The following is a 20,197-nucleotide window of genomic DNA, read 5'->3' on the forward strand; positions in this document are numbered from 1 at the left end:
TGATGTTTATGTTATCATTGTGTGTTTTGGTCTGAGGCTCCGCCCATCACCTGTCTGCCAATCACAGAGTCAGTAGCCTTTCAGCATCCAGGTTGGCAGTTCCCACTGAGCTGCAGCTGGAACATTTCTGATCATAAATATCTGACGTTAATAAACCTAAAAGGCCTCTGATATTCCCAAATACGTCGTGACAAAGTGAGAAATACAGGGTGGGGAAGCAAAATTTACAATATTTTGAGGCAGGGATTGAAAGACAGTGTATGACCAATTAGTTTATTGAAAGTCATGAGAATTTATTGCCACAAGAAAATTGACATAATAGAAAATGTTTTTATTCTATGTGTCCTCCTTCTTTCTCAATAACTGCCTTCACACACTTCCTGAAACTTGTGCAAGTGTTCCTCAAATATTCGGGGTGAAACTTCTCCCATTCTTCTTTAATAGTATCTTCCAGACTTTCTCGTAATAGTTTTGCTCATAGTCATTCTCTTCTTTCCATTCTAACAGTCTTTATGGACACTCCAACTATTTTTGAAATCTCCTTTGGTGTGACGAGTGCATTCAGCAAATCACACACTCTTTGACTTTTGCTTTCCTGATTACTCATATGGGCAAAAGTCTCTGAAAAGGTATGGATAATAGTGTTAGGTATGATTATGACATCAATATATGTTTGGTTTCAAAACAATGGACGTAGTGCCTGCTGAGAAAAAACAACTAAATGTTCATTGTAAATTTTGCTTCCCCACCCTGTAAAACTAGGACATGTAGGAGATGCTTTTAGCGGTAGCGATCCATGCCGCTTGTACTTCGCGGAAGTAAAAGTGAAACTTAAGGCTCATTATCCCTTTTCCCTATCTCCTGAATCTTCGCAACTTTTATTTGAGTGAGCAGGATGTTTTTCGTGTTCTGTTATATATTACACTTATGTATAATAAGTCTGGTGTTGATTTTTTGTATGAAATTTATGGTGTATTGGTAAGGATTAGTGGAAACACTAGTAGACGCTCATACTGGGGGGAGGAGAGAGGATAACCACGCTCTACAGTATTTTGAATGTGATTGCAGTACCAGTTTTGGCCACAATCCTACATACGACACCTTTTAAGTATTCACTCCTGTCTTTAACCCATAAAGACCCAAACGTCGAAAACCATCTACTGATCTAAAGTGTTTAATACCTGTTGATCCACTAATCCTATCAATACATGTAATAATTGGTGTAAAATACAGTTTGTCATCTTTTCATGGTCATCAGATATGACCCATTTGGACGTTCAGAGGCTCTGTAGTTACCGTGGAAACACTGTCATCTTCTACAACATTGATTCCCCAGTAAAACCCATGGAGTTTAATAAATGGTGGTGTCAAACTCATTTTGGTTCAGGGGCCATTTTTAGCCCAATTTGATCTCAAGCGAGCTAGACAGTAAAATAATGACTTAATCACCTGTAAATAATGACAATCCAAGTTTTTCTTTTTGTTTTTTGTACAAAAAAAAAACCAAACAAGTAAATTATGAAAATATTTACATTTTACAAAAAAGATATTAATAACCTGAAAAAAACAGAAATTTCATTTGAAAAATTAGTGCAATTTTAACAATATGACGACTCAACTTATTATACATGTACATTTACACACAATGTTACATAAACATTTGGTAACAGGCAGAATATTGTTAAAATTTTGGAGTTTGGAACTAAAATTTGAACAATTTCTACAATATTACATCTCTTATTATTAACATAACTACAGATCACAGTGGATCCATAAATGCGTAAAACATTTCGTAACAGGCAGAATATTGTTAAAATTTTACATTTTGGGTTGTTCATCTTTGTTTTTTATTTATGTATTTATTTGCATTTTATTGTGAAAGAATAGTTTTTTAAATGTAACTATTTTCATAGTGTAATGTTATTTTTTTTCACTTTTTTTTCCACCTAATTTTTCACAAAGAAAATTTGTAGTTGTCATTATTTATGGGTTGTTGTGTTGTTATTTTTTACTTGAGATCACATTGGTCTGTATGTGGAACCTGACCAAAATGATTTGGACAACTTTCATCCTGCAGGCCGGAACGGAACCTTTGGCGGGCCGATTTTGGCCCCTGGGCTGCACGTTTGACACCTGTGACCTAAAATGTCAGAGTAAATTTTCAAATTGGTTCTACCTGGATAAATCCATCACATATTTTAAATGTAAACATTTCTTTCCTTGCCTGAAAAAAAATCTTTATATCATAACATTTCTTGAAGTATAACTTGGCTTGTTTGTAGCTGCAGCTGTGCTGAAGATTATGCGCTATGGCAACCACCTGCACTGAAAGACCACTCCAAGCCATGCTGAGTTGAATGAAGTCAGGCTGATACTGTAGTGGAAAAGCAGGCGAGTGAAGTGTTTTGAGTGTAATACCATGGGTGGTCTCAGGAAGATGAATAGACTTATATTGAACTTCCTCTCTATAAGTACTGAGTGAACAATGCTTTTCCAGGAGGCATTTTAGTGTCATTTCAGCTGGAACCATTTTCTTTACAGACCTAGCAGTGGCTGAAATACACAGAAACACCTGGAACATAAGAGACTCTGACATTAGTACAAAAACTGTGTGCAGACAGTAGGTACAAATACAATACAATTCCCTACGACAAGGTTGAAACTTTGAGTATCATTATTGTGACATTATTGTGAAAAAAATATTGTGGAATAAATGTATACCTTTCATGCCAGTGTCTTGTGTTGAATTTATTGGAAAAATTGTGTAGTTTCAGAATATAACATCAAAAAATATGTATCGCTTGTCCTTGTGTGACTTCTTGCATGATGTTTGCTGAAAAGTGAGCAAAAATTACCCTTGTTCAGTGACAAATAATTTGAAAACTCATATTAATCCTGTTGCTGCCTGCAAATTTTCATTGAACTTGCTTCCTTTTAACCTTAGAAGAAGAGCTTATGGTCTGCCCTTTTGAATGAGTATCAGTTTCAGTGATTTCAGTTCAAAGTCAATGACGTCATATCAGCCAGTTCCTCAGAAGACGTTCTGTGACAATTTTGTTTGGATTTTTTGGCTTCTAGGTAAGAATTGGGCTTATAATTCTTTATGTAGAGTTGGTATTATCATAAATCTGTATGTATTATACACCATTGTCTTTCCTTTTCTGTTGTCAATAAAGCATTTCCCAACAATTAAGTATATTCTAATATTAGATCAGTAAAATCCAGTGGCGATTTCTCATAGACTGCAAGGGAAGCTCGGCTTCTCCTAAAATTAAATGGTTAAATATGTACGGTTGTGTTGACATTTCAATGACTACAAATGTGTTAGAACACGTTCATCTCACAGACGAGTTTGTTCAGAATCAGCTTTATCACAAATCAACAGATTCGATGTTGTTCACTTCTCATACATTCCCGTTGCGCTGTTTTCTCATTCGATCTCTGCTCTGTACATTTGTCCATAGACGCTCAGCGTCCACGCACTTCAGTGGGACTGAGTGGAACAGTTTTTTTCATTGCCTCAAAGCTAGACGGTAATTGGATAAATGCCACAATGTTGTCCCGCCCCCCCGGACGCCCGGCAACTCTGGGGGTGAATGGAGCTGTGGGCGGAGCTCGGCCGGGCTGGACGCTGGGCTTCCATGTGCTGATTGGAGGATGAGTCGAAAGGCTGAATCCCGCTTGATTGACAGCTATTTTCAGATCTCCTCCTTCACTGACACAGTTCAGTTTATACCGTCGCACATTCTGCTGTGAAATTGAGGAAACCATTACGAAATTACTTGTCCATTTCTTGCACTGTAAATAAAACACACTCATTGTACTTCCTTGTTTCAATTTAACATAATTTAAGCGTTTTCTTGTTTACTTGGTACGATAAGGTCACTGACCATTTTCTTAAAAAGGAACGGAGGGATGAATTTATGTTTAAATAACTAGACCATTTTTTTTATGTAAGCCGACAATGAGCTTCTCCACTGAAAGACAAGCAGCCGCCACTGGTAAATCATTACTTTTACTAACCCTACCCCCATCAGTTTTTAGTTTGTGAAAAAAATACATACCATTGTAAAAAAAAAAAAAAAAAAAACTTGCATTCACTCCATTTTCAATGTCTAGCCTCCAAAATTTAATCAATTATGCCCACCTACATGGGCTACAATTAGTTTATATTATTTAGGCCCATTTACTTTCCTAAAGTGAGATCAAGTTTTTTTACAACCAAATTTTCATATTCGTTTTTGAAACTGCCCACCAATTTGTTAGATTTTGACTTGCTCTGTCAATGATGAAGCCAATGTAACCAGCCAGAATCACTTTAGGAAGGCTTCTATATATCAATTTATAGTTAAACTAATAAAACAACTCTTGCATGTTATGGAGTAATGCCTAATTGATATATTTTTTTTTAATTTCAGACTGACTGATTAGGGCTAAGATGCCAAGACAAAAGCCATCCAGGGTTGGAGGAAGGCCTCCTGGGGAGTATTCAAAGTTCACAGATGAAGAGAAGAAAGCATGTAATGTTTGATTTCTGACAGAAATTAAATGGTTAAATCAAGCAGTGCATAGGCGAAATTTCATGTTTTTTTTTTTTTATTCAACCTTGTGTCAATAAAGGCTCAGTGATTTGAAAACCACAAAAGATTTCAGATTCAGATTCCTGAGAAAATTTGACCCTAAACTGATATATTTTCAGTCCGTAAACAAGAACTTGATTTTTGCCCTTAATGTCACTAAAATGCAACCCAAAACTTGAACCTTGACCTACACACATTAACAGCCGCAATTCATTCTTTGTGAATCCAGCTCAAAGTTACAATTAACTTTTGTGTCAGTTCCCAAATGATTTTTTTCTCTGTATGTAACCTTTTTTAAGTGATTTATCACTAATTATTTGTAACATTACCTTCTTTATTGAGTGTTTTTTCAGTAAAAATCGGGTATTTTCCTACATTTAATTTTTTGATGATGTGGATGCTCATAAAAGCTCAGAGTAAAGTTGAGGTTTATTATTATCAGAAACTGAGAAAACTGAAGAAAAAAATTGTTTTAGCAAGGACATCATTAACTGAACATAAACCTATATTTAATTTTCTATATTTAATTTAGACATACACGAAAACTCAAAGTAAATTCAAAGGTTATATCAAAAACTAAGAAAACTGAAGAAAAAGTGACATTTTGAGCAAAATATATCATTAACTGAACATAAACCAAGTGTGTCCATCCACTGTCATTGATCCAACTCCATGGATTTTACTGGCGAATCAATGTTGTAGAAGATGACAGTGTTTCCACGGTAACTACGGAGCCTCTGAACGTCCAAATGGGTCATATCTGATGACCATGAAAAGATGACAAACTGTATTTTACACCAATTATTTACATGTATTAATAGGATTAGTGGATCAACAGATATTAGATCAGCAGATACTTTTGGTCACTGGTGGATGTTTGGGTCTTTATGGGTTAAAGGTGGATGTTTGGGTTTTTACGCTTTAAAGGTGAACGTTTGGGTCTTCATGGGTTAAAGGTGGATGTTTGGGTCTTTACGGGTTAAAGGTGGACGTTTGGGTCTTCATGGGTTAAAGGTGGATGTTTGGGTCTTTACGGGTTAAAGGTGGACGTTTGGGTCTTTATGGGTTAAAGGTGGATGTTTGGGTCTAAAGGCGGACGTTTGGGTCTTTATGGGTTAAAGGTGGATGTTTGGGTCTTTATGGGTTAAAGGTGGACGTTTGGGTCTTTGAGGGTCAAAGGTGGATGTTTGGGTTTTTATGGGTTAAAGGTGAATGTTTGGGTCTTTAAGGGTTAAAGGTGAATGTTTGGGTCTTTATTGGTTAAAGGTGGACGTTTGGGTCTTTGAGGGTTAAAGGTGAATGTTTGGGTCTTTATGGGTTAAAGGTGGATGTTTGGGTCTTCATGGGTTAAATGTGGATGTTTGGGTCTTTACGGGTTAAAGGTGGACGTTTGGGTCTTTATGGGTTAAAGGTGGACGTTTGGGTCTTTACGGGTTAAAGGTGAATGTTTGGGTCTTTATGGGTTAAAGGTGAACGTTTGGGTCTTTATGGGTAAAAGGTGGAATTTTGGGTCTTTATGGGTTAAAGGTGGACGTTTGCGTCTTTACGGGTTAAAGGTGGACGTTTGGGTCTTTATGGGTTAAAGGTGGACGTTTGGGTCTTTATGGGTTAAAGGTGGCCGTTTGGGTCTTTATGGGTCTTTACGGGTTAAAGGTGGACGTTTGGGTCTTTACGGGTTAAAGGTGGACATTTGGGTCTTTATGGGTTAAAGGTGGATGTTTGGGTCTTTATGGGTTAAAGGTGGAATTTTGGGTCTTTATGGGTTAAAGGTGGACGTTTGGGTCTTTACGGGTTAAAGGTGGACGTTTGGGTCTTTATGGGTTAAAGGGTTAAAGGTGGACATTTGGGTCTTTATGGGTTAAAGGTGGACATTTGGGTCTTTATGGGTTAAAGGTGGATGTTTGGGTCTTTAAGGGTTAAAGGTGGACATTTGGGTCTTTATGAGTTAAAGGTGGACGTTTGGGTCTTTGAGGGTTAAAGGTGGACGTTTGGGTCTTTATGGGTCTGTACGGGTTAAAGGTGGACGTTTGGGTCTTAACGGGTTAAAGGTGGACGTTTGGGTCTTTATGGGTTAAAGATGGACGTTTGGGTCTTTACGGGTTAAAGGTGGACGTTTGGGTCTTTATGGGTTAAAGATGGACGTTTGGGTCTTTATGGGTTAAAGGTGGATGTTTGGGTCTTTACGCTTTAAAGGTGAACGTTTGGGTCTTAATGGGTTAAAGGTGGATTTTTCTTTACGGGTTAAAGGCGGACGTTTGGGTCTTTATGGGTTAAAGGTGGACGTTTGGGTCTTTGAGGGTTAAAGGTGAATGTTTGGGTCTTTATGGGTTAAAGGTGGACGTTTGGGTCTTCGGGTTAAAGTGGATGTTTGGGTCTTTACGGGTTAAAGGTGGACGTTTGGGTCTTTATGGGTTAAAGGTGGACGTTTGGGTCTTTACGGGTTAAAGGTGAATGTTTGGGTCTTTATGGGTTAAAGGTGAACGTTTGGGTCTTTATGGGTAAAGGTGGAATTTTGGGTCTTTATGGGTTAAAGGTGGACGTTTGCGTCTTTACGGGTTAAAGGTGGACGTTTGGGTCTTTATGGGTTAAAGGTGGATGTTTGGGTCTTTATGGGTTAAAGGTGGAATTTTGGGTCTTTATGGGTTAAAGGTGGACGTTTGGGTCTTTACGGGTTAAAGGTGGACGTTTGGGTCTTTATGGGTTAAAGGTTAAAGGTGGACATTTGGGTCTTTATGGGTTAAAGGTGGACATTTGGGTCTTTATGGGTTAAAGGTGGATGTTTGGGTCTTTAAGGGTTAAAGGTGGACATTTGGGTCTTTATGAGTTAAAGGTGGACGTTTGGGTCTTTGAGGGTTAAAGGTGGTCGTTTGGGTCTTTATGGGTCTGTACGGGTTAAAGGTGGACGTTTGGGTCTTAACGGGTTAAAGGTGGACGTTTGGGTCTTTATGGGTTAAAGATGGACGTTTGGGTCTTTACGGGTTAAAGGTGGACGTTTGGGTCTTTATGGGTTAAAGATGGACGTTTGGGTCTTTATGGGTTAAAGGTGGATGTTTGGGTCTTTACGCTTTAAAGGTGAACGTTTGGGTCTTAATGGGTTAAAGGTGGATGTTTGGGTCTTTACGGGTTAAAGGCGGACGTTTGGGTCTTTATGGGTTAAAGGTGGACGTTTGGGTCTTTGAGGGTTAAAGGTGAATGTTTGGGTCTTTATGGGTTAAAGGTGGACGTTTGGGTCTTCATGGGTTAAATGTGGATGTTTGGGTCTTTACGGGTTAAAGGTGGACGTTTGGGTCTTTATGGGTTAAAGGTGGACGTTTGGGTCTTTACGGGTTAAAGGTGAATGTTTGGGGCTTTATGGGTTAATGGTGACGTTTGGGTCTTTATGGGTAAAAGGTGGAATTTTGGGTCTTTATGGGTTAAAGGTGGACGTTTGCGTCTTTACGGGTTAAAGGTGGACGTTTGGGTCTTTATGGGTTAAAGGTGGACGTTTGGGTCTTTATGGGTCTTTACGGGTTAAAGGTGGACGTTTGGGTCTTTACGGGTTAAAGGTGGACGTTTGGGTCTTTATGGGTTAAAGGTGGATTTTGGGTCTTTATGGGTTAAAGGTGGAATTTTGGGTCTTTATGGGTTAAAGGTGGACGTTTGGGTCTTTACGGGTTAAAGGTGGACGTTTGGGTCTTTATGGGTTAAAGGTTAAAGGTGGACATTTGGGTCTTAATGGGTTAAAGGTGGACATTTGGGTCTTTATGGGTTAAAGGTGGATGTTTGGGTCTTTAAGGGTTAAAGGTGGACATTTGGGTCTTTATGGGTTAAAGGTGGACGTTTGGGTCTTTGAGGGTTAAAGGTGGACGTTTGGGTCTTTATGGGTCTTTACGGGTTAAAGGTGGACGTTTGGGTCTTTACGGGTTAAAGGTGGACGTTTGGGTCTTTATGGGTTAAAGATGGACATTTGGGTCTTTATGGGTTAAAGGTGGACGTTTGGGTCTTTACGGGTTAAAGGTGGACGTTTGGGTCTTTATGGGTTAAAGATGGACGTTTGGGTCTTTATGGGTTAAAGGGTTAAAGGTGGACGTTTGGGTCTTTATGGGTTAAAGGTGGACATTTGGGTCTTTATGGGTTAAAGGTGGACGTTTGGGTCTTTACGGGTTAAAGGTGAACGTTTTTCCGTCTTTATGGGTTAATGTCATGTTTCTCAATATTACGAAACCTACCTTTTAAAATCTTCGTAAATAACACCCTGATTAATTACTGTTATTTGGGTGCACTTTGTTGTTCCTGTCATTAACAAGTGTTAATCTTTCGGGGGGTTAATCTTCCAGTGTCACAACACTTTGGTTCTTGCTGACCTGCTCATTATTTCTCATTAAATGTTCATATTTGCATGCATGTGTGTTCTCCTCCCTGCCCGTGGCGTCTATATCTGGACAGTGTGTGTTTAGCTGGAAGCAGGTGCTCAGTGTCCTTGGTTTGAACTTGACACTCGCCTCATGAATCAATCTCCACTCCAGGGTTATCTGGCAGTGGTGTGGGTAATACTGGTGTGTGTGTGTGTGTGAGGTGACTTAAGACTGGCCAGGCAGGTATTAACTTCTGATTGATTAATTTACCTCTAATCCACCTCCAGTGGAAGGTGCAGCTTGCTGTCCCTCTTAACAGTATTTACTCAATATTCTCACTTCAACACACCTCAGTACAAAGGATGAAGCTCCGATGAACATACAATAAAAATAACAATTTTAAAAGGAGGGATATTTTGTTTGTCATCAGATATGACCCATTTGGACGTTCTGAGGCTCTGTAGTTACCGTGGAAACACCGTCATCTTCTACAACATTGATTCAGCAGTAAAAAGCCGTGGAGTTGGATCAATGACAGCGGATGGACACACTTGTTTTTATGTTCAGTTAATGATATCTTTGCTGAAAAAGTAACTTTTTCTCCATTTTTTTTTCTGTTTCTGATATGAGTTTTTTCTGTTTTTGATACGATAATCCTCAACTTTACTCTGAGCTTTAATTAATATCTACATGCTCAGTGAATTAAATATAGAAAAATTACACTGAAAAAAACACAAAATAAGAAAGTGAAAATATATTATAGTCAATGGCGATAAATCACTTAAGAATGGTTAAATATAGAGAAAAAATCATTTGGGAACTGACAAAAAAAAAAAAAAATGTCATTTTGGGTTAAACTTCATTTATGTGTATATGAGAAAATAAATATAAAACCACAGTGTTAGTGGTTACTGGATCTTTGAGGATGGCATCTTCTACAACATTAATTCACCAGTTACATGAAGTTACATGTATTCACCAAATACATGGAGTTGGATCAATGACAGTGGATGGACACACTGGATTTATGTTCAGTTAATGAGAGATTTTTGCTCAAAAAGTCACTTTTTCTTCAGTTTTCTCAGTTTGATATAATAACCTTTACCTTTAATCTGAGTTTTTATGAATATCTACATGGTCAGTGAACTAAATATAGAATCGTGGAGAAAAATAATAAATCTTTTAAAAAATGGAATTTTTTGGTTATTCACAGTTACAGTTTTTTCATGTTATTTTATATTTGACATAAAATCAGTCTTTGTCATTTCATTGATATTTTCCTGTATCTTTAAAATACAGGAAAAATCTGTAAAATAAACAGTGAAAATTCTGTAAAATTACAGATTTTTTTTAAAAAGTGTGCTGTTTGAAAAGGAATAACTTTATTTGGAGTAAGATGGATAGTTTGAAAAGAAAGAAAGAATCCATAAAAAGTCACTTTTTCTTGAGTTTTCTCTGTTTTTGATATAATAACCTTTGCCTTTAATCTGAACTTTTATGAACACCTACATGATCAGTGAATTAAATATAGAAAAATACATGATTTACACTGAAAAAACACAAAATAAGAAAGTAATATTACAATCACTGGTGGTAAATCACTTAAGAATGGTTAAAGATAGAGAAAAAAATCATTTAGGAACTGACAAAAAAACCCAGTGTCATTATGGGTTAAACTTCATTTATGTGTATATGAGAAAATAAATATGAAACCACAGTGTTCGTGGTTACTGGATCTGTTGAGGATGGCATCTTCTACAACATTAATTCACCAGTAAAACCCATGGAGTTGGATCAGTGACAGTGGAAGGACACACTGGATTTATGTTCAGTTAATGAGAGATTTTGCTTAAAAAGTCACCTTTTCTTCAGTTTTCTCAGTTTTGATAATAACCTTTGAATTTACTTTGAGTTTTTGAGAACATCTAAATTAAATATAGGAAAATACATGATTTACAGTGAAACATGCAAATATAGAGGATATTTTAATAAATGGTGAGATATCATCTAACTCATAAAGACCCAAACAGCCACTAGCGACCAAAATATCTATTGATCTAAACTGTTTAATACCTATTCAACCGCTAATCCTATCAATACATGTAAATAATTGGTGTAAAACACAGTTTATCATCTTTTCATGGTCATCAGATATGACTCATGTGGACGTTCAGAGGCTCTGTAGTTACCGTGGAAACACCATATCTTCTACAACAATGATTCATCAGTGAAACCCATGGAGTTGGATCAATGACAGTGGAGGACACACTTGTTTTTATGTTCAGTTATTGATCTTTGCTGAAAAAGTCACATTTCTTCAGTTTTCTCAGTTTCTGATATAACCTTTACCTTTAATTTGAGCTTTTATGAATATCTACATGGTCAATGAACTAAATATAGAAAAATACATGATTTACACTGAAAAAACATAAAAGAAGAAAGATAATATTACAATCACTGGTGGTAAATCACTTAAGAATGGTTAAATATAGAGAAAAATTAATTTGGGAACTGACACAAAAATAGTACTGGGTCTTTATGGGTTAAACTTCATGCATGTGTATATGAGGAAATAAGTATAAAACCACAGTGTTCATGGTTACTGGATCTTTTGAGGATGGCAGTGATTGATTAGTTGGTTGTTGCGTCATGCATTTTTAAAAACTGGTACACCGACACCAACACGTATTCATTCTGACTTGTCACAAAAGTCAATGTTTTCAAGGCTTTGCAGGATCATGTTTGACAACAATAGCACAACCTTTATCTGCTCAGTGAGTCAGTGCTCTGTACTCAGTTTTGGTGACGCAATGTATGACATGAGAGATGCACTGTAAAAAAAAAAAAAAAACATTAAAAAAAAAACAGTCATATTCCAGCAGCAGGGGTGCTGAAAAAAACTGTTAAATAACGGAAAATAGCCATCTTGTAAAAATACGGTAATTTTCCAAAATTAAAATACTTTTTTTTTGCCCTAACTTTACATGACATTTTGCATATTTTTATTTTTGTTTTTTTTTTTTTTTTATGTTTAAAAAGAGAATATTTACATGTATTAAAACAATCAAATTACACATATGCTTTTCAATGAGACTAAGTTGTACAATCCACTGATAAAAACTGTATTTGGACAGTTTATCAGTGCTTATACATGTTACACATTCACAAAAATACATTTATTCAACATTTTTGTTGTGAAACCTCCCATAATTACACAAGATATTTGTCAATTAATAAACAGGTCTTGTTAAACTTACAGAACAAATATTCTTTTACGGTTAATTGTCAGTAATTTTATCATTTTATTATTTTTTACAGTATTAAACTTTAACAGTTTAATCACATAAATAGAAAAGAAATATTTGTGAAATTACAATACATTTGCAAATGTATTTTAACTGTATTTTTCTGTGGAGAAAAAAAATCTTTTTAAAAATGGAATTTTTTGGTTATTCACAGTTATAGTTTTTCATGTTATTTTACATTTGCCATATAAATCAGTCTATCTTTATCATTTCATTGATATTTTCCTGTATCTTAAAAATACAGAAAAAATCTGTAAAATAAACAATGAAAATTCTGTTAAATTACAGATTTTTTTAGTGTGCTGTTTGAAAGGGAATAACTTTATTTGGAGTAAGATGGATAGTTTGAAAAGAAAGAAAGAATCCATGAAAAAGTCACTTCTTCTTGAGTTTTCTCTGTTTTTGATATAATTACCTTTACCTTTAATCTGAACTTTTATGAACACCTACATGATCAGTGAATTAAATATAGAAAAATACATGATTTACACTGAAAAAAACACAAAATAAGAAAGGTATTACAATGAATGGTGGTAAATCACTTAAGAAATAGAGAAAAATTCATTTGGGAACTGACACAAAAGTAACACTGGGTCTTCATGGGTAAAAGTACTTTGAGCTACATTTTTGTTAGTCATTTTGTGCCTCTGCAAAACTGCACAACTCCTTTTGCAAAACCATTTTGAAGAAAAATTAATAATAGGTCACAGGTCATTTTGTCACAGATTTGTTTTATGGATTTTCTTTTCTATCACATGTACGTAGTGTTGCCCCGGTAACTTATGCTGGAAACCAAACCTTCTTCAGATCAAAACATATAAAGGCAATGCGCTGATGAATCCATTCACCTAGAAGACCTCAGCACAAAGATTAAAGAAAAGAAAGACAGAAAAAAAAATGTAAGACAGTCTCTAAAGAAAGACTTCTACAGGGTGAGTAGGATTTGGATGAATTTCATTTGTGTAGTACTAGAACAGACTGATAAATGCGCTGAGGCTTTGGTGTTGGGTTCTTTTTCTGATGTTGGCCTTCACATGATTCCAAATGGTTTGTCTCAAATTGTTTTGCAGAGCATTTAAATGCAAGTAAGAGCAAATTACATGCATCACTTCTTGCCTTAATGATCTGAAACTGATCCGAATATTTACACAGTACCACAGTTTGTTTAGCTCTCCCCTTCAGTTTTGGCAGAAGCAGCTGAGAAGTCTGTTGAATCCATGTTGTTACCCCGACCCCTGAAGGGGAGGCAAGGGGTATTGTTTTTGGTTCAGTTTGTTTTTTTGTTTGTTTGTTTGTTAACACTCTAGGAGAAAAACTGTTGTTAGAATTCATACCAAACTGGCTTTATAGATTACACTGGGTTACAAAAAAATGTTGTTTGCAAGTTGTCTAGGTTTTTTCAGCTGAATTAGGACCATTTTGCACCGCTAAATCGAAAAATGACATCTGTTTTTCTCAATCAGGTCAGGTTTTTTTGCTAATTTGATTTTGAAAAATTTGATCTTCTCACAAATATATAATTAATACCAAAATAAGATTGGTAAGCACACTTTATGAAACTTGTGACTTGATTCCTGTTAGGTACAATAGTGTATTCACCGCAGATGTAGCAGAATACGTCAGGCTTATTTTTGCAAGATCTTCTAGTCGAAGCCATTTCAGTCACCTGTAATATTAAAAAAAACAATCATAATTTGGCAAAAGTTAAATCTTCAGAGCTTGTTTATTGCAAGAAATATGAAAGAATTTTGTATCATATGATGTGAAAATGCCCATAAATGTAAGCAAAAATGTTAAAAAGCCAATATGTAGCATAGTTCAGAAAGTTGACCTGATTGAGCAAAATTAATGTGATTTTTGGATTCAGCACACCAAAATTATCCTAAATCAGCTCAAAAAACTTAAACAATAAATTTGTTGTTGACCAGTTTATCAGTGTACCAGAATAGATCTGATTACATTTTATGAACAGTAGGTCAAAGTTAAATTTTTTTTAATGTATTTTTAAATTTTTTTCCCCCATTTACTTATAGTGGGGAAAATTTCAAATGTCTGTTTTCATTGCTTTTATCATTTTTATTGTTTTACATTGTTTATCTTATAGTTATCGTTTTATGATTGATTCACTGTAAAAAAAAAAAAAAAAATCTGTACGGTAATTTAATAGATTTTTTACCATTTATTTTACAGATTTTTCCTGTGTTTTTAAGATAAAGGAAAATATCAGTGAAATGACAAAAATAGACTGTGATTTTACATGCCAAATGTAAAATAATGTGAAAAAACTGTAACTGTGAATAACCATAAAAATTCAGTTTTTTTAAAAGAAATTTTTTTCTTTTTCCACTGAAAAATACAGTTAAAATACATTTGCAAATGTATCGTAATTTCACAAACATTTCTTTTCTATTTATGAGATTAAACTGTTAATTTAAAGTTTAATAATGTAAAAAAAAAAAAAAAGAAAATAATAATAAAACAAGATAAAATTACTGGCGATTGACCGTAAAAGAAGTATTTGTTCTGAAAGTTTAACAAGGCTTGTTTGTTAATTGACAAATATCTTGTAATTATGGGAGGTTTCACAACAAAAATGTTGAATAAATGTATTTTGTGAATGTATAACATGTATAAGCACTGATAAACTGTCCAAATACAGTTTTTATCAGTGGATTGTACAACTTAGTCTCAATGAAAATTATTTATATTATTTATAGGTGATTTAATTGTGTTAATACATGTAAACATTCTTTATCAAACATTAAAAAGTGCCAAAAAATATGCAAAATCTCATGTAAAGTTAGGGCAAAAAACTGTATTTTAATAATGGAAAATTACTGTATTTTTATGAGACGGTTATTTTCTGTTATTTAACAGTATTTTTTTGGCGCCCCAGCTGCCGGAATATTACTGTTCTTTTATGTTTTTGTTTTTTTTTTTACAGTGTGTGCAGCGCTCTGTTTCAGCAGAGGTTGTTCTTTAAATGCTTTATACATAAGGCTGGGTTGAGCTGAGTTCTTTTACTGTGTGTGAAATAATTTTAAATAACATGTCTGTGCAGGTCAGCGGCCTTGGCTTCACACACCATTCAAATCAACATATTTTGACTCTTAAAATGATTAAAAAGCCCTTTCAAAGCGATGTGTCATGGCATTTTGACCAGTTTACAGTCAAAGGTTTTCATCCCAGTGCCAGTATTATGGCCTTTGTTGGAGACTGTGTAAGGAAAGTTATTTTGAATCTGTAAAATATTGCTTTCTGCAGCTCATTCAAAGTGTCGTTTCATTAATAAACTTCTACAATAGACAGTGACGCTTTGCATTCCTCACCAAAAAATAAAGCCTTTTGATAGAGCTTGTTCCTCGACTAAACGGTTTTTAAACCTCCACGGATGGTGAATTGTTTATAATGTTTTAATTATGAGCAGTATAAAGCTTTTTCAATGCCTCTGAGTATGAATGGGTGCGATTGGAATAAACAGGACTTACCTTGCCTAAAGACTTTTGCTTGCTTTTACAGGATCTGAAACTGACTGAGCCCTTGGCATTAGAATTTCTTTTATGTTTGGGAAATTTCATTAACGTAAATATGGACCCAAACCGTTAATGATGCATTGTGAAACAAAACACAAAAAAAGCGAATAAAAGTGAAAAGAAGCAAAGTGTCAGAGCGGCTGGAGACACTAAATAACTTTTCTTCTTTCACTCCTTTTCGAGCGTGAATGAATGAATTTGAAATATTGAACTTGCATGTAGTCTAGAGGTCAATCGATATGGGTTTTTCTAAGGCCGAAGCCGATTATTTTAGATTTGGTTAGCAGATGTCCGATATCTACAGCCAATTTTTGAGGCCTATTTTTTTTTTTTTTTTCTGTAATTAGTGATTTATTCCGAACATGCAATGAAATTTAACATATATGCACTAGCAAAACATACATAATAATACAAATATCAAGAATCATAACAATCTTAGACAGAAGAAAAGCACAATACATGGTGAGTCAGAAAAAACGCTCTTCATTTAAAGAAATTGTACCACTGAAATGGAAATGCTTATTTTTCTTTTGATTATACAGTCATATTGTGGTCATTGAGCATGTCTGGCGATTGAATCATTGATTTACGGCATAGCATAACAGAGGGAATGTCCATTGTTTATTGTGCACCGAAATATCTGCCAACACAGTTTATGCCACCGTGAATGAAATTTCAATGAAATTGAAATTAAAAACCATTACAGCATGTTTACTCGCCATCAAAATGTTTCGTCTCAACGAAGTCGTCCGGCACGACCTTCAACCTGGCTACCATTCAGATTGATGCAAATCTGTGCTCGTTGTCGCATCTCTAACACAGCTCTTCTCGCCATTCGTGTTCGTCGTAGGGCTTGGATTTCAGCCGTGATGCGATTTCGGAGTTCCTGAAGAGTTTGTGGAACAGTCTGATACACACGTTTTTAAGATACCCCCACAAAAAAAATCAAGGGGGGTCAGTCCGGGATCTAGGTGGCCACTCTCTCTCCTGACCCAAACAGACAACTCGATGAGGAAATAATACCTGCAGTCGCTGTGGTCTTGCCATGATGAAAACTCCCTGGGCACTGTCATGTAGGCCTATGTCCTGAGTGTGAAAGCAAAGCCCCAACTCCTGTAATTGTTGTCAATTTCAAGTTTGTTCACTGTGGCATACATTGTGTTGGCAGGTATTTCAGTGCCCAATAAACAATGGACCTTCTCTCTTATGCAATGCAATAAATCTATGACTACATCACCAGACATGCTCAATAACCACATCAATATGACTGTATGGTAAAGAAAAATCAGTGTTTCCGTTTTAGCAGTAAAATTTCTTTAAATGGAAAGAGCGTTTTTCTGACTCACCTGTAGTTCCATTTACATGCCCGAAAAGGGGTGGGAAGAAGTGCAACTTATTTACTCCCACCCCTCTCCCTACGATATATTAATAATATATGTCCCTCTTCCTTTTACATTACTCCTCTATATTTGTATATCTATTCACACACACTCATTCAACCACATACACATACATACATTTATACTAGAGATCGACCGATTATCGGTGCCGATATTTGGAAATTTGACATATATCAGAATCGGCCTTTTTTTAATCTGACGGGCCGATATTAAGAAATCAATTTAAAACTGGGTTATTTTGGCTCAGATGCAATTGATGTGTCACATATGAGACAGTGTTTGTATTGTCAAATTTCTATATAACTCCAAATAACAAAGCTTGGAGAAAAAAAAGTTTTAATTGTCGGCCTTGTAAATCCAAGCTGGACTGACTGTACATATCCTGACCAAGGAAAATACAATTCTCACTTTGTGCAGTAATCTACACCTGGATTTACTGCCTCCGTACATAATAATATACATTATATAGACTAAATGTCGTCTAAAATTAATGTTTATTTGCAACATAGCAATAGCAAACTATTCCATGATCAAAACAAATAAATTTTATCAAAAAACAAAAAAAAACAAAGTCTCCATTTTGAATGTCTGGGGTCACCAGAAATTTATGATGTTAAAATGGGGTCATGAGACAAAAAGGTTGGGAACAACTGGATTAATGTATTTTGTTGAATGTATTTGCATTGTCAGATATTGTCATATGCAGGTCATTTGTGTTGTAAAATGCTTACTTGCTAGAAATAAATGAAATAAATGAATGAAAAGAACACTAGGGAGAGATTTTCACAGGATTAAAAATGAAAACCTGTCGCAGACCCTGAATGCATCACCTGCTGCTCCAGTTTCTGACTTCACATAATTGGTTTGCCTTTGTGACTGTCACACAACCATCGCTGACCTTTTATCCTGTTTGATGACACACTAATCCGGATGGCAGCGCTAAACGGTTGCATTGGAATCATCACCTAAATGGAAAATCACTGGACTTTTTTTTTTTTTTTTTTCATTGAAATGGCAGTGAATTTACTACAGTTCAATGTTTGACCTCTGCTAATGTCGGTGTGACTACAAATACGTGGACAGAGACGGTGCATCTCCTGTGAGGTTTTATGGACGTATACTGTTCGTTTGTATGTGTTGTCATCTGTGTGTCATTACTTTGGAAGACTTTAACTAATGCAGCCAAATGAAACAGACGCAGGCTGCTGTTCACTGTAAAAACAATGGAGCTAATTATTATTATTATTCTCAATTATTCTCAGTCACATTTTATAATTCATTTATCATATTCATATATTATATTCATACCATTTCTGTATTTTTTTTTGTCTTCTTTCAGAATTTGTATGATCCAAAGTGTTTGCAGTCTACTTTGTATGCAGGCTTTAGAAAAGTAAAATATTAATAAAGTGCTTTCTTGATTGCTTTGCATTAAGATTCATATTAACCTTATTGATCCCTGAGGGAAGTCTATTTTTTTTTTTTTTTTTTTATTTATTATTATTCGTTTTATAGAAAGAAAAGAAACCAAAATTATAACAAGTAGTCAATAATTAAAGAAGAGTCACAGTCATAAGAATATATTTATTCTGTAATTTAGACCAGTTGTCATTTTATGCAAATTAATTCTTTTTATTCAGGATTTGGGGGAAGTGTTATCAGTTACAGTTATTATCCAGATTCTACCCAGATCTTTTTATACTTCTAATTTATAGTGTATAGTGTTTGGTCTTGTGTTAGATTTGTCTTTACTAATGCTGTGATAATATATTATATTGAATGTATGATGTATGAATCTATCTATTTATCTATCTATCTGTCTGTGTCTGTCTGATTTGAGGACAAACTTGGTTTATATGATCATTTTTTTCAAGATATTTAGTCCAGGCATTTCATTTTAAATATTATCCTGTAAACGTGTGTTTTGTTGCATATTTCTAACAACAAATTCATTTCCCACAACAACAGTCTCTTCTGCTTGTACCAAATGCTGCAAAAATCAATCAATCAATCAATCAATCAATCAAATTAAAAAAGAAAGTAGAAACCCGTACAATGTCTTATTGATCCCTGAAGGAAGTCTATTTTATTATTATTATTATTATTATTATTATTATTATTATTGTTTTATAGAAAGAAAAGAAAACAAAATTATAACAAGTAGTCAATAATTAAAGAAGAGTCACAGTCATAAGAATAATTTATTCTGTAATTTGGACCAGTTATCATTTTATGCAAATTAATCTTTTTTGTCAGGATTTGGGGGAAGTGTTATCAGTTACACTTATTATCCAGTTCTACCCAGATCTTTTTATACTTCTAATTTATAGTGTATAGTGTTTGGTCTTGTGTTAGATTTGTCTTTACTAATGCTTGCTGTGATAATAATTATTATTGAATGTATGATGTATGAATCTATCTATTTATCTATCTGTCTGTCTGTCTGTCTGTCTGTCTGATTTGAGGACAAACTTGGTTTATATGATCATTTTCTTTCAAGATATTTAGTCCAGGGCATTTCATTTTAAATATTTATTCTGCAAATGTGTGTTTTTGTTGCATATTTCTAACAACAAATTCCTTTCCCAAACAGTTCTTCTGCTTGTAAAATGCTGCAAAATCAATCAATCAATCAATCAATCAAATCAATAATAAAAACAAAGAAAGTAAGAAACCTGTACAATGTCTTATTGATCCCCAATGGAAGTTATTATGATTTTTTTTTTTTTTTTTTAGCCAAGAAAAGAAAGAAAACAAAATTATAACAGGTAGTCAATAATTAAAGAAGAGTCACAGTCATAAGAATATATTTATTCTGTAATTTAGACCAGTTGTCATTTTATGCAAATATTTGTTCAGGATTGGGGGAGTTTATCATTAGTCTCTGAATACACAAAGTATGTCTGATTTTAGTGAGTTCAGAGTTGAATGGTGTTATTCTGGATGGAAGACTGGTCTGATCTATTTTACAGTTCTATTTCAGCACATTACAGTATTATCCAGATCCTACCCAGGATTTTTATACTTTAATTATAGTGTATGTGT

This window comes from Sphaeramia orbicularis, chromosome 14 (genome assembly GCF_902148855.1).
Source record: "Sphaeramia orbicularis chromosome 14, fSphaOr1.1, whole genome shotgun sequence".
Taxonomy (NCBI): Eukaryota; Metazoa; Chordata; class Actinopteri; order Kurtiformes; family Apogonidae; genus Sphaeramia; species Sphaeramia orbicularis.